Source organism: Balaenoptera borealis, assembly GCF_965194805.1.
Source record: "Balaenoptera borealis genome assembly, chromosome: 17".
NCBI lineage: Eukaryota > Metazoa > Chordata > Mammalia > Artiodactyla > Balaenopteridae > Balaenoptera > Balaenoptera borealis.
In genome coordinates, this window is record NC_138876.1 from 27480934 (window position 1) to 27508814 (window position 27881).

General features: G+C 39.1%; 1 pseudogene across 1 annotated transcript; it reads right to left on the reverse strand.

The window, feature by feature from the left end:
• On the reverse strand, nt 1-27857 carry LOC309615162 (nonsense-mediated mRNA decay factor SMG5-like; annotated as a pseudogene). Its single transcript has 2 exons — nt 24499-27857; nt 1-24301 (listed from the first exon to the last, which is right to left on the reverse strand). The product of its transcript is annotated as a nonsense-mediated mRNA decay factor SMG5-like (transcript).
• Between the last annotated feature and the right edge of the window lie 24 nt (nt 27858-27881).

The window sequence follows — 27881 nt, forward strand, 5'->3', positions numbered from 1 at the left end:
ATTAAGAGGTATGCACTTGTCTTGGGTATCATACCAAGTCACATATAGAGACAGACCTCGATATCATTTTGGGCAGTAAAGGAAAGATGTGACAAAAGATTTGCTCTATCAAATTTCCAAGCAAAGATATGAATAATAGAGTCAAAACACCTAATGTTTTTTAAATTGTGTATGCTCTTGATAAAGATTAAATATTCTACTACATCAAAAACCTTTGAAAATCATACAACAATAATAATAGTCATTTGTTACATTATAATTAATATCAAAATATAGTATAGTATAATGACTAATCATCATGAATTTTGGAGTCAGATAAATCTGTGTTGGAATTCAGCACCCTCCATTTAGCAGTGGAAGGCCATGGAATGAGTGAATTAAACTTTCTAAGCCTTAGTTTCTTCATTTGTAAAATATAGGAAATAACCCTTTTTTCATGGCAAACAATAAATTAGATATGCTTTATATAGTGCTCATCATAGGGTCTAGCAATTAGTAAGTGTTCAGTATCTGCTAGCAAGTTTTATATTTACTTCAAATGTCTTATAGAGGAAATTATTTTTTATATTTATATAAAGAGAGGAAATTGTGAAGAAAAGGAAAATACAGCCAAAAATAATTAGTTGAAGACAGTGGTGAGATTAAAATACACATCATAAAGTCATACATACTCTGCTAGATATAAACCATGAATTTAACTCAGAGGTCCCTAGAAGCTGTTGTGAAGAGGAAAACGTGATCAGTCATCTGACTTTAAAAAAAAAAAAAAAATAGAAAGCCATGTTTAAAAGAAACCCAGATAGGGGAATTCCCTTGCAGTCCAGCGGTTAGGACTTGACGCTTTCACTGCCGTGGGCCCAGGTTCAACCTCTGGTCGAGGAAGTGAGATCCCACAAGCAGTGCAGCCAAAAATTTTTAAATAAATAAGTAAATAAAAGAAACCCAGATATTCTTAAAAAAATGTGTCACATCTCTACGTCCTCACAATAAGGCCTCTATGTGAGGTGTAAATATTTTCCTCAATTACTTTTTTACAGTAAAGCAAATAGACAAGTGTTTTGATTTTCTTATAACATCCCTCAAATTTGGCTAATGGAATAATACTAAAATGCAGTTTAGTGACAGTAATTTTAAAATGGTGCAGTTTGGGTGCATGACTTTCTGATGAAGAACAATACATCAATAAATAAGTCTTAGTAATAACCATCTTTCTGTAGCACTTTGAAATCCATGATTATTTTTAATTCTAAAAACTAGGTAAAGCAAGTATATTCGTCCTCATTTTATAGATATGGAAACTGAGTCTCAAACAGGCTCTATGATTTGCCCAGAGTTATGTAGGAGATCGTAACAGAGCACAGACTCTATCTTCTGTTTCTTAATCTCATACCCTTTTCACAAATCCCATTCCCTCTTCACAATAATGTTCTGAAATGGACTGACTATTGGAAAAACATAGAAAGGACTCTAGCTTCTGCCACTCTCAGGGATAGAAGCCATCTTGAACAACCTTGTTTTGACAGATAAAAATCAGATTGGAAAGTCTCAACCAGGCAGAGTTACTTCCATGATACTAGTGACTTGGGGGACTTCACAAAGGTAATTCTTAAAATGCAAGTCATCTATAAGCCATAAGAAAATAATAACAATAATGTTTTTTATTTTCATAGTGCTTTAGATTTCTCAAAATATTTGCATATGATAGTTTGTAGTTTCCTAAAGAAGGCTGACCCTGTTAAGGGGCAGCTTCTTTACAGCAAATGAGATGTCATTCAAGTACACCTTTTTCAGAGAGCTGCAGATTAAGCAAGAAAAATAAAACCAAATATGGACACTCTGAAACAAGATCCTTTTACACAGCACAACCTTAATAGGTGGCTTTTACGAATACATCCACATGGCATAGAAATTACTCGTATATTGAAAGAAAATAGTATACGTAGGGGCTTATTAATTTGTAAGCTGATATTTTATAGCACATAAGGAAGAAATGGCAAAACTCAGCAAAAAGTAAACATTTTAAAAAGGAAAAATTCATAACATATACTCAGACCTCAAAAAACAAAGATTCCAACTGCAGTTTGAAAAGGTTACACTGCTATTTTTAAATGCAACCCACAACTAAGTGCAAAACCTGGTTTTAGGGAAAATATTTGCTAAGTACTTAAATTATGGAATATTCTGGTTTCCAAAGGATGCAGATATTTGGTCTGTCAATAATTAAGTTTCTATGTTTCCTGTAGGAAGTTGGTGCAAGGATAAGGAATGGTGGTGTGAAATTCAACAGTTACTAAAATTGAGCAACTCGGAATGAAAAAGGGCTTTTTAAATTGTATTATCTAATATAGTCTGAATATGGCAATGACCTAAGGATTATGAATATGGAAAACATCTCATTTTGAGTCTAACGTTTTGATCCTAGTACCTCATTTTCTTCCAAGAAAATAACGTAATCAGGTTGAGAGAATACATGCAGAGCAAAGATTAGCCAATTTTAACTAATGCTTTCTGGAAATAGTGCACAGTGTACAAAAGGGGTTTTCATTACCTGGGTGACACATGGCTGGTGACAGGAACCTGACTTCACTGATTACTGAAGGCTTCCATCTGGTGGCAAAACATGCTCCTTGTTCATCTGATACAGGTTGAGATCTTAAGGCAGTGTCTGTCGGGGAACTGTCTTGAAAACAATCAATCCAACAAAGCCATAACCTCTCAGAACAAGACAGGTAAATTATTTCTTTGTAATCTATCAAAACCCCAACCAATAACCAAAAAATAGTTTTCTTATTTTTTAATTTTCAACTGAGAAAACAGAGCTGCTATTACAGTTGCATTTTGGAAATTATTATTTTGCTATTCAGACTGTAAAGCTCAAATTTTTTAAAAGGGTATATTGCATTTGTTCTTAAACAACATCTAGCAAAATATATACTCAGTAGATAGCAATTACTTGTGATAATATACCCTTTAGTAAAAGACCTTCCCATGGTCCTATATTTAATAAGGAACATAAGAGACTATCACTTGTTTCCTTTACTTATCTTCTTCTCCTGCTTTGTTCCTTTGTTCCTTTTGTTTGTTTTGTTCATCTATGAACATAGTTAGGTAATTAACATAAAGTAAATTTATGAAAAATGTAATATTTTTTAATCTATGAAGAGGACTCCAAAGGTGATGGAAAAGCTCATAGAAACATATTTGGCTCACTTTTTACTCAAAAATCATTTTGGTTGCCAGATACTGTTTTGATGTATAATACCAATTCTCAGTCTAAATGCAGATTCTGCTCCTATGACAACCTAAGCACAAATGCTTTTCCTTCTCCTGCCATTGAAATAGGTGCTGAGGACACCTTGTATGGCAACATCATTATTCCCAAGGCCTCTGGACTGGAATGATGAAGTACAGGTGACAACTTAAAACTGGCTGACATTTTCTGGATTTACTTTGTTGGAATCAATAAGGAAATAAGAGGAATAAAGGGGGGAATATTTATCCTACTTCTAGAAGGAGGTAAGAATGTTAGGAAGAAAACACATCCTCCACTTAAAAGGATTGAAGGAGAGTAAATGTCATCATGGGAAAGCTAGGGTTCTATTAGAAAAAGAAGATGAAGGGAATAGGAATGGGCAAAATGGGATGAGGAATGAATTTGGTAAAATAACAGGATACAAAATTAATGCACAGAAATCTCTTGCATTCCTATAGACTATTGATGAAAAATCTGAAAGAGAAATTAAGGAAACACTCTCATTTACCACTGCAACAAAAAGGATAAAATAAGGAGACAAAAGACCTGTATGCAGAAAACTATAAGACACTGATGAAAGAAACTGAAGATGATACAAACAGATGGAGAGATATACCATGTTCTTGGATTGGAAGAATCAACATTGTGAAAATGACTATACTACCCAAAGCAATCTACAAATTCAATGCAATCCTTATCAAGCTACCAGTGGCATTTTTCACAGAACTAGAACAAAAAATTTCGCAGTTTGTATGGAAACACAAAAGACCCCGAATAGCCAAATCAATCTTGAGAAAGAAAAATGGAGCTGGAGGAATCAGGCTCCCAGACTTCAGACTATACTATAAAGCTATAGTAAGCAAGACAGTATGGTACTGGCACAAAAACAGAAATATAGATCAATGAAACAGAATAGAAAGCCCAGAGATAAACCCACGCACATATGGTCACTTTATTTTTGATAAAGGAGACAAGAATACACAATGGAGAAAAGACAGCCTCTTCAGTAAGTGGTGCTGGGAAAATTGGACAACTACATGTAAAAGAATGAAATTAGAACACTCCTTAACACCATACACAAAAATAAACTGAAAATGGATTAAAGATGTAAATGTAAGGCCAGACACTATAAAACTCTTAGAGGAAAACATAGGCAGAGCACTCTATGACATAAATCACAGCAAGATCCTTTATGACTCACCTCCTAGAGAAATGGAAATAAAAACAAAAATAAACAAATGGGACTTAATGAAACTTCAAAGCTTTTGCACAGCAAAGGAAACCATAAACAAGATGAAAAGACAACACTTAGAATTGGAGAAAATATTTGCAAATGAAGCAACTGACAAAGGATTAATCTCCAAAATTCACAAGCAGCTCATGCAGCTCAATATCAAAAAAACAAACAATGCAATCTAAAAATGGGTAGAAGACCTAAATAGACATTTCTCCGAAGAAGATATACAGATTGCCAGCAAACACATGAAAGAATGCTCAATGTCACTAATCATTAGAGAAATGCAAATCAAAACTACAGTGAGGTATCACCTCACACCAGTCAGAGTGGCCATCATCAAAAAAATCTACAAACAATACGTGTTGGAGAGGGTGTGGAGAAAAGGGAACCCTCTTGCACTGTTGGTGGGAATGTAAATTGATACAGCCACTATGAAGAACAGTATGGAGGTTCCTTAAAAAACTAAAAATAGAACTACCATATGACCCAGCAGTCCCACTACTGGGCATATACCCTGAGAAAACCATAATTCAAAAAGAGTCATGTACCACAATGTTCATTGCAGCTCTATTTACAATAGCCAGGACATGGAAGCAACTTAAGTGTCCATCGACAGATGAATGGATAAAGAAGATATGGCACATATATACAATGGAATATTACTCAGCCATAAAAAGAAATGAAATTGAGTTATTTGTAGTGAGGTGGATGGACCTAGAGTCTGTCATGCAGAGTGAAGTAAGTCAGAAAGAGAAAAACAAATACCGTATGCTAACACATATATATGGAATCTAAAAAAAAAAAAAAAAAAATAAGTGGTTCTGAAGAACCTAAGGGCAGGACAGGAATAAAGATGCAGATGTTGAGAATGGACTTGAGGACACAGGGAGGGGGAAAGGTAAGATGGGGTGAAGTGAGAGAGTGGCATGCACTTATATATACTACCAAATGTAAAATAGATAGCTAGCGGGAAGCAGCTGCATAACACAGGGAGATCAGCTCGGTGCTTTGTGACCAGCTAGAGGGGTGGGATAGGGAGGGTGGGAGGGAGACACAAGAGGGAAGAGATATGGGGATATATGTATATGTATAGTTGATTCACTTTGTTATAAAGCAGAAACTAACACACCATTGTAAAGCAATTATACTCCAATAAAGATGTTAAAAAAAAAAAAAAAGGATGAGGATGAAAGGAATTTTCCTAATGGCAGAAGTCACAGCAGAAGTGTTTAGGAAGCCTGTGAGATGCGGAAGACTGGGTCAAAAAATGGAGGCAGATGGACAAGGGAACAGTATAGTAATGGGTCCTGCTGATGGATGACATAGGCAGTTGAGGTTCTAATGGTGACTAATCAGAAGAGGGATGTGAGCCATGATAGGATGAGTCCTGAGAAGGCCTTGAGAGACATCGAGTATGTTCGTGATGGATGTTTTGAGCCCAAGGAATGAGTGAACACCTTCTCAGAGGACTTTGGCCACAACCCCCAGTCACTCAAGGGCCTCTTCTCTCTTAACAGCAAAGCAGTGGTGCAGTCTAGGAAAGGACAGATCCTCGTGGACTAGGAGGCCAGGACCTATTGCTTTCCTTAGTGAGCGTGGTGTGGTACCTAAAGAACCTACATCATAAAAGTGATGGAAAAACTAAATCATTGCAGGATGTTTTGTCCTTGTGTTAATGGATATATTATTTTCACTAATATAGGATACTAAAGGATCTGTTATTGTTCTCTTCCCTTTCCCCCAAAAGTGACTAAAACTTGGTACTCTACCTCAGGCCTCTCTGCCTCAGAGAATCTGAGATTTGAAAGTAAAATCTGCTATGCATAAGCAATAACTCCCCCACAGGTTAAATCTGAGGTGAAGACACTTGGATGAACAGGATGAAGGCTGGTGCTGAGAAAGAAGACCAGTGAAAGAGAAGTTTCCTCAGGCAAGGTAGACTCTAGGGGCTTGGGGAGATGCCATGAATGCAGGTAATATCCCTGATGGTAATGCCTTGTGGGATACCCATGGAGGCCAAGAACTGGTCAGAAAAGGTCTTTAGGGACCAAATGTATGGTCCATGCATCCTCCCTAGGATTGCTGGAGAATGCATTTCTGAACTTGCAGAAAGCATCAGGGCTTGGTAGGTGGTGGAGGGAAAAATGGAAAGTAGCTTTTCCAGAAAAAGGAGCTACACGAACAGGGAGGGCCATTCCACCTCCCACATCTTTCTATATGCACATAAGCATCCTTCTTCCCCCTTCCAAATTTGGAATCCAAGGAGTGAGAAGACAATTAAAACACGTGACTGAGATTTCATTTCTCACCTCCTTAGAGAGTAGGGGCACGGAGACTGATTTTCTTTGAGTTAGAAAATTAAACCAAAATAACATTTCCTGTACTGATGTGTGAGAAGGAAATACTTATCACTTCCACATATAAAAAGTCCTTGCAAGTTATTTATGTTGGTTATTAGTCCAACTCCTCTCAATCTTCCAAAGTTGCTATCAAATCAGGATGTGCTGAAAGCCTACCATGTGCCAGGAGCAGTACATATATTACATGATTTAATCCTCACAAGTTTTCCAAATAAATAGCATCACCCCTATTTTTGAATTGAAGAAATGAACTCAGACAGATTAAGAAATTTGACCAAGGCCTCATAGATGGTAAGATGTTAGTCAGGATTTAAGTCTAAGGTTGTATAAATCCAAAATTCATGTTCTTTTATTTCACCACGCTGCTACAAAAAACATACATGGAAGTATTTTTTAATGCATAAAATGATACATAAATGAAAGCATCATTATTATGTTAAAGACTCTGGGGATCAGAGAACATAGGCATAGTATTCTCAGAGCTTTTTCTCATTTCCAGGCATAACAAGGGTACATGTGATTTTGAAGCAAATAACTTTGGGAGTAAAATGTAAAGAAATTGTATTTCTCTCTTAAAATATAGTTTCATAATGGTCAAATGTGGTTTTATAAAGAGTCAGGTATTCAGACAGGCTGTCATTAGAGTAGCTTCAATTCTCTTTTAAAAGTGATCAGATCATTAGAGCAAGTAATAGAACCAAGGTTATGTAAAATTAAATTTACTAGTAAAAAATCAGTTTTTAACCCAAGCTAAAGGGAAAAAAAAGATAAAAGTCACTCACTTCTGATTGGAAGAAAGTTCAGGGAAATGTACGTTGATCCGTGTGGGGGATACATGTAAGATCTATCGTTGTTGTTAATTCAGCACTGAAAAGAAGACTCTGGCTTCTGAAAAGCTCATGAAATTGACATAACTTCAGTGAAAGTAAATCTGAGCCTCAGATAGGGATTTCAAACTGTGTTCCACTCAAGTCTGGACGTTAAAATTTGGTGGTACTTAAAATCAGATTTTTATAATAAATGAATGTTAGTGTGTTTATACTTTATTAACTCAAATTATTGTATAATTACTCAACAGATGGTTGAAAAGCAGCAATGTGCCAGAAGGGAGATGAAGAGTTGGGAGAAAGGGCAGAATAAGGACAAGACTGAGACTCAAACAAGGAGGGAGTCAGGGAACAGATTCCCAGATGGTTCCAGAGAGGAGGCCCATGTGGTCAAGACACAGTGTTTTAGGACCCAACTCTCACAACAGAGGTTCTGGAACTAGTGAGCAGCATGGTTTTCAATCAAGAAGGTAGGATGGAGTAACCAAGAGATTGCTGCACATTAGATTCCCAAGCAAGAAATAGTTGATTTACAAGAGATCAATAAATATGACCCCCCAAACAGAAGATTGGTTCAGTCTTAGGGTAACTGGTCCAACTAGTCAAATAGTTGAAGTCAGGACTCCAGTTCTGGAAAGAGGGGGAGACAAGACAAGGACACTACTTAGACTGAATGAGGGCGGAACCTGGGTCGATACCCAGACCTGGGGATTGGACCAAAAACATAGGAAAAGAATAACAGATGAGGATGCGTGGATGTTTGGTCTTCTGAGCTGGTCAAAAACCCAAAGTTCTTCCCTTGTGCACCAGATACCGAGTCTACGGATGGAAAAGAACGTAGTGGGATAGGGTAGGGAGCACTGTACAGAGGTAAAGAAGTTGAAATCGAGTGCAGTAGTCATTACTAGGACACCAGATTTATTCCAATCTCCAATCAGCCATGTCAAACATGAGGAGGGTAGAGAAAGGGAAGCTTTGTTGAAGGCTTTTAAGTCACGCACAGGCCCTGTGAAAATTAATTCCTTTTCCAGGGAGAATATGAATTTATAGCCAGACTCAGCTTGGAATAGCTGGAAAGACCGAGGCTAACAAGTATATCATACCAAATGAAATGAACACATTTTAAAGCACCTATCTCCCCTTCGGAAACTGCTGACATTAGATCCTATATTCATTTAAACTAAACTGTGTTGTTTTCTCCCATTCAAATGTAAAAGTGTCCTAAGAGATTTAAAAGCAACCATTCAGCCGCTGTGACACAGCTGCTGTGTCACAGCTGCTGTGTCACTAAGCAGGTTAGCTAAGAGTTAGCTAAGAGGAGGGAAGGTTAAGAGGCACCTTGCAGAAGCCAATGTCAAAAGCCACTTATGTGGCCCAGGCTCCTGACTTCAATCCAGATGTCAAGATCAGTTCATTACTGGGGATTCTCCCTGCCCTGTATCTTGTCCAAAATGGATTAGCATCTTCAGGGCATTATTATGCCCTCTTTACTTTCTTATCATATTAACTTTCTTCCACAAAAGAAAACTCTTGCTGACATAAATGTTTGATTAGAAGCTTTCATATATCCCAATATGAAATGTTCCCTCTCAACCAGGGCTCATGAAATATACATCAAACAAGTTCTTTGTGCAGCATAAAACAAATTTCAATACTCCTCTTCAAATAAAATAATAACAGCGTTAGACTACTTCTAATTCCTATAATTGGCTTCTGGAGGTAGTTATTATAACCCAAGGATATACATACATGCAAATTCGATTTTTCAATTAACCTAACCTGCCAACCTGTGAATTCCAAAGACCAAGGATAATGACTTTTTTGGCTTTTGTTCCAATTATCTTACTAGGAGACATTAGATTGGGGTATTTTTCAGTCACCTTACTTGTAAAATTTTGCTAAACAATTCTTCATAATCCATTTTATTAATAATAGCCTTAGCTCTCAATTACATTAAAAGCTGTGGTACTACGGGGTTCAGCCCCAGATCTTATCTCTTTTCTATCTGCACTCATTCTTAGGCAATCCCCTCCAGTGTCAGAACTTTAAACATCATCTGTGAGAATATTACTGAGAATATAAATATAAGATTTATATTGAAAGATTCCATTACGACTCCATTTTTGGCAATTGAATAGTGTCAGTCCCTCAGATAAGAAACAAAAAAGAAGACATGTTTGAGAATGAAGATAATTAATTTATCTGGGAATTGATGGTTTGGGGGAACTAATGATATTGTCAAATGAAAATACCCAATAGAGTCTGGATATCTGGAGAGGGCCTGGACTAGCGATGTAATTTTGAGAGTCATCAGGAGATGATGAAAACCGTGGCTTTGGTGACATTACCAGCGAGTTTATGTCTCATGAAAAGAGAAGAACCAAGGTAGGAAACTCGGGAATACTAAAGAGTAAAGAGAGGGCAGAGGAAAGACACACACTGTTATGCTATGAACGTTTGACTCAAATGTTGAATCCTGACCCCCAAAGGTGATGATTGGAAGAGTGGGGTCTTTGGGAGGTGATTGGGTCATGAGGGTGGAGCCTTCATGAATGGAATTAGCCTTCTTATCAAAGAGATCCCACAGAGATCCTTAGCCTCTTCTAGTATGTAAGAATACAGCAAGAACATGCTGTCTAAGAACCAGGAAAAACACCGTCACCAGAACACAACCATGCTAGCACCTTGATCTTGGACTTTCCAGCCTCCAGAACTGTGAGAAATAAATTTCTGTTGTTTATAAACCACCCAGTATATGGCATTCTGTTATAGCAGCCTAAACAGACTAAGAGAGAAATTGGTACCAAGAAGTGGGGTACTGTTGTAACAAATATCTAAAAATGTGGAAGCAGCTTTGGAACTAGGTAATGGGCAGAGGCTGGAAGAATTTTGAGTTTCATGATAGCAAAGGCTCCTTTGCCATGAACGGACTATTAAGGGCAATTCTGGTGAGAGCTCAGAAGGGAAAAAAGAGAGCTGTAGAGAAAGCCTCAACTTCTTAGAGAATACCTAAGGAATCATAAACAGAATGTTGATAGAAATATATGAACCATAAAGGCCATTTGAATGAGGTCTCAGATGGAAATGGGGAACATGTTATTGGAAACTGGAGGAAAGGCTATCCTTGTTATAAAGTGGCAAAGAATTTCGTTGAATTGTGTTCATGTGCTGGTGCTTTATAGAAGGTAGAAATTGCAAGCTATGAAATTTTATCTTTAGCCAAAGAGATTTCTAAGCAAGGTTTGAAGGTGCGACTTGGCTCTTCCTGATTGCTTATAGTAAAACGTGAGAAGAGGGAAAATTACTTAAAGATGGAACTGTTAATCAAAAATGAAGCAGAACTTAGACATTTGGGAAATTCTCAGCCTATCCATATTGCAAAGAATAAGAACACTGAGGGTGTGGCCAAGTGACCTTTTCTTTACTTTTCTTTTTTTTTTTGACAAACATATCAACACAATTTATTTTCTCCTAGACTTCAGCTCTTAAGAAGAATGACTGCCAAATAGATACTAAAACATTGCTTCTTTTTCTATTTAGGTAAATATCACCACCCAAGTGACCTTTTCATAAGGAGATTAGTATGGATCAGTCATCTCTATAGAAACCAGGTGTCATTCTTTGCAACAATGGAAGAATGACTCTGAAAGCAATTCAGAGATCTTCACGGCTGCCACTCCCGTCACAGGCCAGAGTGCACAGGCTTGGGGGGTGTGGATGCCTTCACCTAGGTTTCAAAGGGCCACCTGGCAGAGCCACGGGAATAGGACCCCAAACTGCCAGAGCTTTGGAGCCCCAGCAGAGAGCCATGGCATGTGTGGAGCCCCACCAAGTGATGGGGGTGAAATTGCCACACCCTGTGGGTCTGGAAGGCAGAACACTGAGTTCAAGAGGACTGTTCTTGAGACATGGTCTAATGGAATTTGCTCCGTTAGGTTTTGGACTTGCTTGGGACCTATCACTCCTTTCTTCTGTTAAAAGATAAACTGAGGCATATTAAAATTTTTCAGAGTTTATTTGAACAAAAATTAGTTGGAATCAGGTGGCACCAAACCAGAAGTAGTTAGAATCACTTCACCAACAGAAACTAGAGGAAAAACTTTTATAGAGAAGATGCAGAATCAAAGCATAGCAATTATTTGATTGGCTACAGTTTAAGCAGTTGCCTTATTTGGGAAAGGCTAGTTGGCTGTTTGTGATTGGTTGTCCTTAGGTTTCAATTTCTTAACCTTGAGGCGTTACACATTTAGGTTTTGGTCCATTTATATAGGCTACTATGGCATTAAAGCCACCCCAGTCTCATGGCTTCTTTAATTGATTTAATACTTCTTACCTATTTCCCTCTTTTTAAATAGGAATGTCTATCCTATCTCTGTCCCACCAGTGCATTTTGGAAGCATATACAGTAAGTCACCTACATACGAAACTTCAAGTTTCGAACTTTCAAAGATGCGAACGTGTGTTTGCGTGTCCAATCACGTAAGTTAGTTCACGTGTCTGGCGTACATTGTCACGTGCGTGCATCCTCTACAAGTGGTTGCTGCAATGAAGGTTGCAGCAGCCGTTCAGAATGCAATCCAGTGCTACTGTGTCATCTATGATGAGAAAAAAAGAGCCACTACCCAGACATCACTAGATCGTTTTTTCAAGAGGATAGATAGAATTGAATGCCAGCCATCAACATCAGGCTTGATTGAAATTGCAGTTTGCCCTCCGTCTCCTATTGCGGATGATCCTTCAGCTCTACCATCTCCCACCTCCTCTCTCTCCTCCGGTCAGTAACTCTTCTTGCCTGTTCACTTGATGCCAGCCCCTGTATGCCAGCTGTTGTACTGTACTACCATACTTTTCAAGGTACTGTACTGTAAGATTAAAAATGTTTACTTTATTTTTTGTGTTTTTTAATGTATTATTTGTGTGAAAAGTATTATAAACCTGTTACAATACAGTACTATATAACCGATTGTGTTAGTTGGGTACCTAGGCTAACTTTGTTGGACTTAGCGAACTAATTAGACATACGAATGCGCTCTTGGAACGAAACTCATTTGTATGGAGGGGACTTACTGTAATTTGTTTGGTTTCACAGGTTCAGAGCTGGAGAGGAATTTTTCCTCTGGATAAACCTTACCTCAAGTCTCACCCATAACTGATTTAGATGATATTTAAATGAGACTTTGGACTTTAGACTTTAGCGTTGATGCTGGAATAAGTTAAGACTTTTAGGGTTGTTGGGGTGAAATGAATGTATTTTGTATGTGAAAAGGACATGAATTTGGAGGGTCCAGGGGAAAAATTCTATAGACTGAATGTTTGTATCCCTCCCCCAAAATTCCTATGTTGAAACCTAATCCCCAGTGTGATGATGTTTGGAGGTGGGGCCTTTGGGAGGTGATTAGGACGTGAGCATGGAGCTCTCAAGTGTTAATTCCTTCTGTTTCTCTATCTGGGGCTTTTTCCAGTGCCACAAGAGCTTGTTTGATGTGTATGCAAGGTAGTCCAAGATGCCAGGTAACCCTCAACCAGTGAGGGATGAGAGTTGTCTAATAAATAAGCCAGTTTCCTCTTCCACTGATGCGATAATACTGAAGTACATTCCACATGATTCCTCAGAAGATCCCCAGAATTGAGCCCCAGTTGTCCATGCTGGTAACCCACTCCTTCATGCTCTCTTCATTGGCTTTTCTACTTTTTCTCTCTCAGTGTCCCCACACTATCTCTTGTGCTTTCTGGAATCACCTCTCAAATAAAATATATGTAGTTATTTTACTGTCTCAAGGTCTGATTTGGGGTAAACCCAAACTAAAGAAAGTATCCTTCCTTCCTTAATATACAACTTAAGCATGTTTTAGGACTAGAAGTTAGAGCAAAGGAAAATATCCTGGGACAGGTCCAGAAATATGTAGGCCTGACACAGTACCTAAAAGCAGACAGCTTTAGTGATAGCTTCATCTTTGTATCAGATGCCTGCTTGTAGACAAGATCAGTTCTATTCAGATATAAGGATCTTAATCTCTGACTTTTTGTTTTTTAATTTGTAAAGTGTAAGCCACTGCTATGCTTTGGGGAACCAGATGACTTATGTTGGCTTCTGTATGTCTCTGCTTCGATCATTTTAGGAGGCATGTCATTTTCTGTGGGACGTGTCATTGCTCTGATAAGCTTCTCCCAAGCCAATGGAAAATGGGGACCACTTTAAATTTTCATTAGCTTCGTGATGCCTCATCCTACTTGTCATCCTGCTTGCCTGCTATTAGAGGGCAATTACTTGACGAGTTCTTTTAGAGGAATGAAAATGCTAAATGGTGTTCACTTAGTGGTAACTTAAAAATCTGATCTCATTACAGACCCAGAGATCCTGCTATAGGAGAAGCCCAGAGAGAGGTTGAATACACTTCATCAAGTGGAAAGAAGCTAGTTCCTGCTGGGATAGACATTGTAAAATATTCTTAATGGCACCTTCTCTCAAAAAGTTGACATTTGTTAGTCTCAGAGTTCAAGTGAGTGATTCTCTCATTGATTTCTAGATTATTTGAACCACCTCCTAATGTTAAAGTGACAAGACTTCATTTCATAAATTTAAATGGCTAAACCATATCTTCATTCTATCCCTACTTCGAATAGACCTACTCTTATGTTTGTGATGCCATGTTTACAACTCAGCATTTTGACTCATATGACTTTCTGTGGCTCTTCCAGAATACTGCCCATAGATTTTACTGTTGAAGTGATGTCTCTTCTTCTTTTAAAGCATAATAAATATAATAGCTAAACCAAATGACAACAGAGAAATCAAGCGGAAAACTCTAAGAAAACTCCACAAAATCTGCTCAGCTAGAATGAAAACATTGCTCTACCAAGTTGGACAGATTCTATAAGCCATTAGCATGTTTAAACTTTGGGGAAACTCATTTCAGCATTTGCTGCTTGCTTAAACTTGCCTAAGAGACTCAAAATGAAAAGATCACACACAATGAATAGCCACCCCAGTTGGCAAGTAGGTATTATGCACCCAGAAGAGGAAATAAAATCAGGGTCGGACCCATAGAATAAGCTTTATGAGCAAGATGTATATCATCAGTAGGGGGACTTCCTTATGGAGAGAGCACTCATGATACTACACAAAGTAGAGAAATTATATTAACTATGTGCCTTTGCAACCTGTCTGCTCCTCCCAGAATTTCCAGTCAACGAAACACAAGAAGGATCATCCCACTGGGGGCAGGATTTCTGAACTGGAGTCTCATTCTGAATGTTATTATTTTTTAAGGCAGTGATCCAAAAATTGAAAGTTAGAGTAGACTAGTGATTGTACCAATAGCTCAAGCCAAGCTAGAGAGGAGAAAGTGATTGCACATCTGCTCTGACTTTAATGCCAACTTTCCTTCCTGACACTAAGTTCTCAGAGAGCAGAGAGTGGGAGTGCCTAAATTGGGTACCATATAAATTAATCAGTCAGCTAGTTACAAATAAACTCATCCAGTCTGATATATCTCCACTTTATTAGAAAATAATGAGAATAAATTAGCAGTGGCGTTCTGTCCTGTACATATTTTATTCACTCTCATGGGTCTTTAATATTTTAAATATTGTATAGATATAATTAAAATTTTTAGCTCATTTGAAAAATATAGTTTCCTCTATTTACTAGATAAATCTGCTGCATTAAGAAGCTAAGGAGGAAAAAAGTTGTGTCATGTTTCTTTCCAAGAATGAGCCAAAGTGGGGCTTTCTACCTTGCTACTCTCTAGCTATACTAGAACCATGGACAAGTAGCTTACCCTCTCTAGGTCTCAAGTGCCTTATTTTTAAGGAGAGGAGATTGTCCTAGATCATTTGTACAGACTCTTGCAGCTATAACATTCAATAATTATTCAATGATCACAAATATTTTTATTTTGACATCCAATTTTGGGTTATTTCATTTTATTCCAAGTCAGAGGTTTTTTGTTTTTTGTTTTTTTAATAAAACTAGGAATATAGAATTGTTAACTTAGAAATACTCTGCCCAGGATCATCTCCATTTGGTTGGTTGTTTGTTTCTTTGTTTTATTGGGGTATAACTGCTTTACAATGCTGTGTTAGTTTCTGCTGTACAGCGAGGTGAATCAGCTCTATGTATACATATATCCCCTCTTTTTTGGATTTCCTTCCCGTTTAGCTCACCACAGAGCACTTAGTAGCGTTCCCTGTGCTATACAGCCGGTTCTCATTCGTTATCTATTTTTGATACAGAACAACCATTCAGATTTTCTAGCTAGTTATAATTCAAGGGTCATAACTCTTAGCCGTATTTGTGCCACTATGTGCCTGGCATCCTGCAAAGTGCTTTACATATATTGGCTCATTTGATCTGCATGTCAGCTCTGTGAGGAAATCAATTCAGAAAAATCAAAAACTCACCCATTATCTGGCTTTAGAAAGTAACTGAGGCAGGAATGGCTGGCTCAAAGCCCATGCTCTTCAGCGTTGCATTATAGTAACTTAATTAAGGGAAAGAAGAAAATACTTACATTGGGCACAGCCTTTCAGTAGAAAAAAGGTGTGGGTTGGCACATCCTGAGGAGCCAAGAAGTACTAACAGGTGTGCAGTAAAATCAGGACAGACATCCACTACTAGTGTTCTCCCAATTCACAAAAATCCAATGGCGGGTTGTAAACAATTCATTTGAAATAGTCATTTAAGATATGAACTATTTGAAAAAGACAAGCAGTTCTACCTGGTACATGAAGATTTATTTTGATTTCATCATAACTTCAGGAATGCACAGTTGTATTAAATGATTTCAGATTTTCTTTGAGAATGATAAAAGCATAGGTTGAGTTTATTTTTTTTTAATCTTATTTATTTTTGGCTGCATTGGGTCTTCGTTGCTACGCATGGGCCCTCTCTAGCTGCAGTGAGCGGGGGGCCACTCTTCGCTGTGGTGCATGGGCTTCTCATTGAGGTGGCTTCTCTTGCTGCGGAGCACAGGCTCTAGGCGTGTGGGCTTCAGTAGTTGCAGCACACGGGCCCAGTAGCTGTGGCGCATGGGCGCTAGAATGCGGGCTCTGTCTTCAAGGTCCCTTGTAAAATATTTTCTGTTAATTTCTTTACTTGAGTCCTTATGCCTCAGTTTTTGTTGAATAATAAATTATCTGTCATTGTAAACAAACAAACAAAAAATTACATAGTAAGTGATGTAAAGACTTGAACTCAGATCTTCAGAATGTGAGTGCAGCCTCAATCTCATGGGCAAGAAACAATACCTAATTTTTAAGAATGACTTTAAACAGTATTAAGATTTTTTTTAATGTCCAGCATTAACCTGGAGTAACATTCAGGCACTAGTTTGGAAAAATGTGCAATTGTTTTTCACACATATATTAAATACACAAGTATATTAAATATCTAACATGTTCCAGGTCCGAATCTAGGCATAAGAGAGAGGATAATACAAAATTAGTAATGTAGTTATTGCTACTGTGGAGCTCAAAGTCTAGTAAAAGAGAAAGACAAATAATTCCAATGAAATATATGCGTTGTAACACTATGAGCAACAATGACTACAGAGGAGAGAGCAACTACATGTGCTCAGAGATGAAGAAACTCTCACAGAAGAAGAGATATTTAGGTTGAAACTAGAAGAATAAATAAAATCTTGCTAGATAAAGTGGGAAAGGAGGCTTTCCAGACAAAGGGAACAGTGTGTGAAAATGCTTGGATACAAGAAAAAAAGAAACGTAGGTTCAGAGAATTTCAAGTGGTTTATTGTAATTGGAAAATGGAGTTTATGTTTGAGGGAAAGGAAATGCTGAATGAATCTGAAAAGAATAGAATGTGGCCATCTAGTCCTAAATTTTTTATGCCACACTAAGGAATTTGGACTTGATATGCAGTGATGAGCCATTGCATTTTAACCAAGAAAGAGACATAATCAGTTGTATAAGAGCACAATAATTCCGGTGGCAAGGTGGAGGTAGGACAAGAATGAGGTGGGAAGATCAGTTAGGAGGATACGTCAATTTTCCAGCTGGTGCTGAAGAGGACTTGGGTTACAGTAGGACTTGGGTTAACTTGGGTAACACTGTAACCCAGTAGGACTCGGTTTACAGTGTCAGTGGGTTGAAACAGTAGATTTAGAGATGCTTTGAATAGAAATCTCTTTTGTAAACTCCCTAGATGGCATCATCACCATCTCCTCTCCAGAGTCGGAACACTTTGTTCATTCTACAGTGATTATATTTGATTAGATGTCAATTTCAATTTCTAGAACTGTGATTTCATCAAGGACAGGAAATATGTCTTACTTTTCATGTTCCCACAGCAACAAACATAATATCTGGAACTAACAAGAACTCAGTAAGTTGTTGATAAATGCTTACTGATGTGTTCAGAAAATTATTGAGAAATTGTATATGTATAATGGTTACTCTTATGTATCTATTTGGTTAGACTATAGTACCTAGTTATGGAATGGAATTTTAATATAGTGTTGTTGTACAGATATTTTGTAGATGTGGTAAACATCTACAGTCAGTTGACTTTAAGTAAAGGAGATTTCCTCAACAATGAGGATAATGAGGTGGGCTTCATTCAATCAGTGGGAAGATCATAAAAGCCTTAAAAGAAAAACTAATTTCCTTGAGAAAGAAGAAATTCTGCCTTGAAACTGCCATCATCCAGTCCTGCCCAAGATGCTGCCAGACTGCCAGCCTGCCCTACAAATTTTAGACTTACCAGCCCCCCCTTGCATAAGCGAATTCATATTTATCAAATCTCATCTATATATTGATAGATCTTGACATATTTACAATTAAACCTGTTGGCTGAAGGAGAGGAGGGGGAGTTAGAAGAGAATGGAACCAGTGTTTGAAACTTAGCTAAATGCCACTTATCAAAATAAGGACCACCAGGAGAAAACCAGTTCAGGTTGAAACAGTGGCTTCACTTCTAGACATGTTGAATTTCAGATATGTGGAAAATTCCAGCAGATATGTAGAGGAGACAGATGGAAATAAGAATCTTCAGTTCGTAAGAGAAATTATTATAGTCAAAATATTTTATTCAGCCAGAATAAATAAAGTTTCTGGCTGCCTAAAAAGCACATACAACACACATTCACAGTCAGGTTGAAATTTACACACCATAACTCATATATAGAAAAGAAAAATCTAGCTCTAGTTATTGTCTGAACATAATTTACCTTCTAACCTATTCCACTCAAAATGTAAAACTTGTCTTGCAAAATAGCTCAGTGTTAACCTTGCTTAGTAAAATAACTCAGCATCTTCCCATTTAAAGCAATTTCTTCTGGGGTAAATATCTCCTCTAGCCAGAGTTGAAACTCGCCGTCAGGGCTGTTTCTCCCTCCACTAACTTTTCCTTCCCTAAGTTTGCTTATCACCAGGACAATCAGATGGGAGAAGAATGAGGGTTGTTTCTGTGTCCCACAAGCTGCCCTTGAGGTTGTCACTGACCTTCACTGAGATGTCCTCTTCCTGCCTACTTACTGGATACTCTATGCTTTTGTGTGCTTATAAGTGAGCCAGATCTATTTGGGATAAATTTGAGCTAGATATATCTGGAATCGAATCTCAGGTAAGTCACTTAGTAGCTGCAGGCCTTTGGGAAAGCTGCTTAACTTCACTGATTTTACCTTACTAATCTGAAAATAGAGTTCTTTTCTACTTCCTAGAGTAAAAAGCAAATTAGAAAGCAATTGTGCATAGAAGGACCCCATGCCACCAGAGGAATAGCCACACCCAGTGATAAACCCTTATACAGCAAACAAACAGTGCTCTCCGTATCAGAAACTCAGGTGATAATAAAACTAAGAGTTATTTTCCTCAGCTGAACCTGTATACAAATACAAAGATTTAGGCACTATACTGTTTAATATTGTGCCTGTTGTTTTGTATATCATTCCTGATATGCAATGATTAAGAGAAGAAAAAACTATAAGAAAATTTTCTCCTAGCATATAAAATTTTGTCCACAATCCCACAGGTTTAAGCAAAAAGACTATACTTTTAGAAGACAAACACTTTTAGGATGAGTAGAAACAATAAGTAATCTAAGATGTTTCTTTAAAGGGCTTTGCCTGGGTGGTTCTCACTGGCAGGGGCTGACATCACTGGTGCTTATCCTCTAAGTAAACCAAATGAAGTCCAATCATTTAATAACAATAATATGTCCTCTTTGCCTCTTAGCTCTTCCACAGGTGAAGCAAGATTATTTACACCAGGAATCAGCAAGCCATGCAGGAGACATCTGTGACATGTGTCATGAGTTCACAGCAGTGACATCTCCAAGGCAGCCACCCCACCCCCACCCCAAACCCCCCCACCTAGTGTTTACTTACGTAAGTCCAGACCAGAGGTGTCTGCTGATGATCAGCTGACACCTGTAGTTTCAAAACCGCTACAAAGGAAAGCAAGGAAATATCACAGAACCCCAAAGGAGGCTTTCTTAGGGAGAATGATTCCTACATGCAAAAAAAAAAAAAAAAATCGAAAATTAGCAGAACTATGGTGGTGTAGCTGCTGCTACAATGGCTGATTTCTGCCCTGCATCAGCATCAGTAGCTGCCAAGACATTTTGAAATGACTCATTTTTAGCAGTAAGGATGAGAATGGGGCTGGCTCTGGGGCTTGGAAGAACCGAAACCCACCGTGAGACACAACACAATGTCTGCTGTGTTGACAATTAGTTAACACTGCCTTAGTTTTTCTTGCCCTCACCCCATTCATATTATTTAGACTAGAACCTCCCAAATGTAATTTGGAGCCTCCCCTCCAAGCTTCTTGAAGGGAGGATCTTCCACAGTGATGAATGCTCATTTATTTTCATATGTGAAAACACCATATATCTCCTATCAGAAAAACAATTCTGTCTGCATTTTTAAAAATAGTTTATTCTTGTTCTCTTATTCTCTTCTGCTCCATTGCATGCTTTGAGTTACTTTTTCCCTCCTCTCAAGCTGTCAGTATTATCAGCTCTCTCATATGAATATAACACTCTACCTGGCAGGTTACAGCAAGCAAGGCAAAGACCATAAGGGCAGTCAGCTATCTGACTTAGGCTATTGTATTTAGGGTCCAATTAAATTTGTGCTCTCATATGTTTTAGGTTGGTTGTAGATTATAACAATAAGAAATAAGAAAAAAATTGTAAGTAAAAAGAGACATGAGCAAAAAACCTTAAAATATAGCACTAAGCTATTTATTTCATTCTCCTACTGTCAATAATACAATGAAAATTTCACTTTTCAAGCTGGCAAGAAAAAAAATTGAAATTCTCTGAATTGAATGCAATGAAATACATACACTTGTACTCTTGAGAGTAAGAGTTCTTACAACCTTTTAGGAGGCCAATTCAGTAACATTATCATTATTATTTAGTATCATTAAGGGCCTTAATGCATTCTGATTCTTTGCCTCAACAATTCTACTTCTAGGAATTTACTCTAATAATCAAAGACATATATAAAAATTTATTTACATTATTTATAACCAGAAAAAAATGTAGAAACAAATACCCAAAAGCAGGACAATGGTTAAGCAAATTATTGTATATCCGTATTATGGTCACTTTTAAAAATCATCTTAAAAAAATAAGAAAATGATCATAATATACTTGGTGAAAAATGTGACTATAAAATTATGTAAAATGTTTACTCCCCCCTGGGAAATAAATTCCTTTTTCGGAAAGCCATTTGGCAATGTTTCATTAAAGTTACATTTATATGCATATGTACATATAAATATATATGCACACATGTAAAATTTATGTACATACATATATATTTATACCTTTTAACTCAGTAAACCAATTTCTGGTCACCTATCCTAAGGAACTAATCCCAACAGATACAAAGATCTTTAGTAATTATTAATGATTTAATACTAAAAATATTAGAAAAGAAAGATTAATGTTTAAGCAAACAATAATAGGAAGGAGCTATTACAGGGACAATGAAGATAATGCAATAATATAAGAAGTGTCTGTAATCTGAAGAAAAGGAGGCTGAAAAGATGTTTATAGAATATAATTACAACTAGGAAAAATATGCATGCAGAGGAAGCATGACAAGTTATAAATAACTGAAAATAAAAATGCTAATGTTAGGGTGAAATGACCTTTGGGTTTTTGCTTTTTTCTATTTTTCTCTCATTTATTGAAATCTTTCTAATAAATATAATAAAGTGCTTAGAAAAGCATGGAAAAGGGGAAGTGACAGAAGTTTAACTGTAACACAAAGACGCAGCTTAGAACAACTGAGAAATGAGAATCCATGAGTCAGGAAAAAGCTCAGAAGGTAATTTCTCTGCTTCTGAAGGGAGCAATCGGATTTGAGGCTGAGTTAGTGAGGAGTATACCCAGAAAGAGGAGGATTCAGATGCCTCAAGAACTTGGGATCCTGAAAGAATACTAAGTTTGGCCTTGCAGTGTGATGATTTACTGGGGATGGGAGGAGGGGGGCAGATTAATGTTAACACTTTTAATGCATGCCAGTCTGAGTGAAGTGGTAGATTTTAAATTGTGTCCAATATTTACAGGGTCCACGTTCAAGCTCTGCTAATGGCAGGAAAAGAGCTACTCTCTGGAGTATATACCAAGTAGGAGGTTGACAAGAGGTCCCAAAAGATATCTGAGAGCCAGAAAAAAAGCAAGAGACAATGTCATGGTAGCCAAATTGGAAACTTTGAGCAGATGTGAGAAAAAATACCAATATTGTACCATGAAATACCTACTCCCAGATTATCAAAAGCAGAACCAAATCAGCTGATCCTACCGACCTAGTCCTAGCCAAAAGGGAAAAACCTGAATGGAGCATGGAAGAAGGTGAAGGTGGGACCAAGAATTGCAATAAAACCCTTCATTCCAATCAAAACTTTAGCTTTCCATTTATCGAGTTTTCACAGATGGCAAAAGCCTACCTTACATAATAGGCATGATCCATCACAATAAAATAGCATTAAAAAGTTTCATGTCACAAAACAGAGCAAAGCAAATTATAGTTCCACCAGCTGAGCGGGGACTTGGAAATGCTTCCTTAACTTGATGTTTTACCATAAAAACACTAAGCACTGAATTAGTTTAATCTGTTTTTCAGACAGAGAACATGATATCAAGCCAAGATGACACAGAATGAAACACAAAGGCCCCTGGCAGTCAGTACACTGAGACTCTACCAATAGGTAGGTACAGATATGAGTTTACCCAATGGCTACCTTTAACATTAGGTGTGAACAAGAGAGGTGAACAGATTGAATTTGATGTGTTAAGTGCTGAAGGAGGAAGAAGGGAGATGTGACGTCAGCTGACCATCTTCCACTCCCTGTGGAAGTGCCGGATGTTCTTGATTTCCACACCAGCTTCAATTGCTGTTCCCAGCACCAGCTGCAGGGGGTATGAGAAATTCCGAGGGTTGTCCAAACAGATGCCCGTGATGATTGTTACCATGCTGCTGGGGTCAGGGGTTCCTGGCTGGGATGAGTCCAGCAGACCTTTGCAGAAGTCAAGAATGTTATAGAGGTCCCAGGCATCAGAGTCTGCCCTGGTCATCCTGGGCCTCACTGACCTCGTAGACACAAAGGACTGGCAGAAAATGTACTGGTTCCCTCCCTTCAGCTCATCCTCTAGGAAGGTGATGGCTGCCAAAGCCCAGCAGTCTTCCCTCCTCAGGACGTACAATATGTCGACCACGATCTTGCGTATGATGAGGAGAAACTTACCACTGGTGGCAAGCTGCTCGATGACTGGAAGATGTTCACAGAGGGCCCGAGGGTCAGGGAACAGGTAAGGGGTCAAGGCTGACTGAATCTGGAGGTGCCTGAGGATCTTCTCCAGCTGCACCACTTCACTCTGAAGCCAGAGCTGAACTATGTCTTTGGAAAACCTGATCCTTGAAGTCCCCTCTAGAAACTGCTGGGACGGGTTGCCTGGTCCTTCAAACCCAGAGCTCACAAAGACCCCCAAATTAGACATGAACCTCGGGAACGGTCCAGGGAGTGTCGTTGCTAAGTGGCCAAAGCTTCTGAGGAAACAGATGCGCACAGCAGCTTCATCCTGGGAGCTGAGTAGAGGTGGGTCTTGCTCCAAGCCAGCCCTCTCCTGGGAAGCCTGCCGGGGCGAGTGCTGGCCCAGGGCGATGTCCTCAGGGAGCTGCAGGCACCTGGGAAGGTTTGGGCCCTTACAGCTCTGCAGCAGATCACGGAGCTGGTGGGACAGGCCCCGGCCTGGCTCCTGAAGGGCTCCACGGAGGGCAGCAGGTTCAGCAGCACAGACAGGTGATCCCACAGGCGAAGTGGACTCCGCCAGTGTGAGGCGAGGAGGCTGTGGTTGGTGCGGAGCCAGCCTAGGATCACCTTGACGGTGGGCAGCAGGCCCTCTGCAGAGAGGATCTGCAATTTCTTTTGAATGGTCTGGAGATTGTTGCAAGACTGGCTGATGGAGGCCTTCTGCCCCAAGTAGGAGCCAGCGGGAGGCTCTGTCTCAGGAAAGCTGCTCACACCATCCTCTGTGCCAGATGCACTGCTGGAGGCATCAGAAAACTGTGGCTGAAGACAGGAGCCAAGTGCAAACCATGTTTTACTGGGAGCTTGTGGCTCAACGTGGCTGGCAGGTTAGCAGAACTTCCTGTTTTTTAGTGACCTAATAGACGAGGTCACTCGTCTGGGACCTCTATAACATTCTTGACTTTTTCAAAGGTCTGCTGGACTCATCCCAGCCAGGGACCCCTGACCCCAGCAGCATGACAACAATCATCACGGGCATCTGTTTGGACAACCCTAGGAATTTCTCATACCCCCTGCAGCTGGTGCTGGGAGGTTGACGTGTCTCCAACTTATCCACCGGATGGGCAACTTGACCTTTGGATTTGGCCCCATGCTCCTGCATTGCTTCTGGATTCAGGGAGCCACTTTCCTCTTCATCAGTTGTGTCTGAATAAGTAGTTTCACTACTGATTTCTGAGCTGGCTTGCGAGCATAAGGATAGTTTTCATCTTCATCTATCTCATCTGAGTCACAGCAAGAATGAAAACTGGCTTCCGAGTTGTAACCCTCACTGGAAACGTAAGATGACCTGTGGTTCTTCTGAGATCTGCTGTGGTGGGGCCCAGGGCAGGGGGCTGGAAGGTCTTGTTGCTCCTCCCCAGCTTATATCTTCTGTTGGTCTTCCTTGTCCCTGGGGACATCCACCTCTGGAGTCAGCTTCCCTTTCCGGAGCTCAGCCTGGATGCGGGTAGTCACATGTTGAATTAAATGAGAGAAAAGGGTCAAGGTGAAGGTGACCACTGGCCTGTGCTGCTTCGAGCCTGTTGTCCTCAGGCTGTGCACACTCATGAGGCAAAGAACCACCATGTGGAAGATGAGGAGGTGTGGGAGGAACAGATAGCCCCTTGGGGGCTTCCTCTGGAGGCCTGGCTCAGGTCGGATGGGCACGGCTGATAGGAAAGGCAGAGACGGAAGTCTTCCAGAACCAGCTGGCACAGGGCCATGAGCCTGGTTGCTTTGAATTTCCGCTGAGGCTGCAAGAGGCTCTGAAGGTAGAGGAAGCTAATCAGCAGCTTTTGTTATCCCAACACTGCCTCTGGCTGGGAGATAGCTTCTTTCTCTGGTACCTTTTCAGCTGGCTGTACCTTTTTCCCGCATGACCATAGAATCCTTTGAGGTTCCAAGATGCCCCTTGAAAAGGCACTTCCGAGCGGAGGCAGTGCTGGTAGAAGTACGTGGCTTCAATGTCATAGTACTTACTTCCTGTGAGAGCCCCCAGCTGGTTGAAGGGCACGCCCATGTGCAGGGCCACTGGCATGGCTCGGTGTAACACCTCTCCACCAAGTCCTTGGTGGCCAGGGCTGGGAACTCATTCTGAAAGCGTAACAAGTCTTCCAGGTACAGCCGACAGCGGTGGCAGGCCATTCGCACCCAGGCCACCTCTTCTTCTGAGGCAGGATCTGCTTTCTTGCAGCCAATCAAGTGGATGGCACTGTGAGGCCCATCAGTGTAGCTTAGTAACCTCAGGTCACAGTGCTCCTGCAGGAACAGGAAGACATGGTCATAGAACCTGAGGCCACCCTTCAGGTGAGCCCGCAAGGCGCCTTCCCACTGTGTGAAGGTGTCCACGTGTTTTGGTCCTCAACAGCAGCGTAGCCACGTCAGCGTACATTTTCCTCCATAACAGCTCTTCTGCTTTCCTCCCATAATCCACTGGGTGAAGGAACATGAGTTTAAGGCAGACTTGCTGAACCACATCCCTGAGGGCCAGGACATGAGGCTTGAAAACCTCTTTGTGAGCACTTCCTTTTCGAAGGAGAAGGTCAAGACGCTGAGCTGCCAAGCAAACATCCTGGTAGAGGAGTCTGGCCTTCAGGGCTTCTGCCTGGCTTCTCTCCATAAGGCTGGACTCTTTTCTCATGGTGCCTATCTTCTGAGAAAAGACAAAAACTACATATTAGTACCCACCCACAGAGACCAAAAATAATAACAATAATAATCACCAGAGCAACACAGTGGGGATGTATAAAGCCTTTTGACGTGAAGCAGGAACTCACACTTCAGATCTCAGTTTAAACACCGTTGCGTCCAGGAGGCCAACTCGAACTCCCCAAATTAGGTTAGATGCGTCCCCTTCACACTGAGCTGGCTTCCTTTGGGTTTCTGGGACTCAGCTGGCTATGAGTTTTTCTTGACTCTGTTTCTCCTACCATAGCACATCCATTATCTATCATTCTTGCTCCCAAACTGGACCACAAAGTTCTCTGAGGGAAAGGTTAGAGGTCAATTCACCATTTAGCTCCTAGTACCGAACGATATCTAGTTCAAGCAGAGGCTCAGTAAAGAAAAGTGAATGGAAGAAGTTTGTTCCAAAAGTCAGTTCCTCAATTATCATTTTCAATTCAACGATTATAATGTATCAAAGCACTCCATTATACTATTCAAAATACATGTCTAAAAGTAAAATAAAATGTAATGTAATCTCCTTAACTGCAAAAAAAAAAAAGGAAAATAATCCCTTATCAAAATTTAAATTTAATCAAGCTTGTGGATTTTTTGGAGAATTCAACCTAGATTCTATGTAGTTAAAAGTATTTGTATTATAAATATATCTAAAGAGATATAATATTTAAATATATTAAATAATGTTTAATACAAAAACTATAAAATTCCTTATCTCTCAGTAGAATTTGCTTTTAGACTCTCGGGATGGAGGGAGAAGAGAAATACACCTTATAATATAAACAGAATTCGTATAAAAGAAAATGCAAACACAAAATAAAAAATGTCTTGCTTCCTCATTCTAAAAGAAAAGCAAATTAAAGCAAACTACAGGCAATAATTTAATTACGTCAACGTAGTAAAACATATTTTAAATTATAATACACGATGCTCAAAGCCATGGTGAAACTTGTATAGACTTACACAGCTGGAAGCATTACAAGTTTTAAACATATTTTTGTTTGTTATACCATTTATGTCCATATTCTTTATCCAGCAACCTTATTCATAGGAATGATGCCTAAGGAAATAAATTTAACAAAAGCAAAAAGCTACATTAATAAGAGGTCCATTCCAAATGTATCTTTAATAAAGGAAAGGAAGGGTGGGAGGGAGGGAGGGAGGAAGGAAGAAAATTAAAATTAACCTAAATATTCTATGGTCAATGAATTGCTCATACATGTCTACATGTATGATAGAAAGTCATTATGTCCATTAAATATAATAATTATATAGACAAAAATAATAATTACTTGGAAAAAGTGGAATATGAAACAATACATAAATGGAAAATTACATCTTCAAAAACTAAAATGTAATGTGTAAAAATTAAGAGGTTAGCATGACAATGACTGCGGTTTTTTCCCCCAAAGTTCCTTAATACTGCTATTGTCAGTCATTCTAATACAACTTATTAGTTGGTACAATTTATGAATCTACATTTTTGTATGACTGGCATTTAAAAAGAGGAAAAATAATAATAATTCAGTAACTAGAATAAATAGCATTAAAATGTCAAGTACATAAAACTCATTGAATACATAGAGTATCCATAGAGCTAGAATAGCATATGAAATACCTATGATCTGTTACTAGGATGTGAAAAGTTAAATGAGGGATGGGGGCAGAGTAAGAGAAAGAATTTGGGCAGGAGTGCAAGGAAACAGCCAGAACACAGAAGTTGAACCAGCAGTTGCCAGAGCTTTCAAAATCTCCAGAGC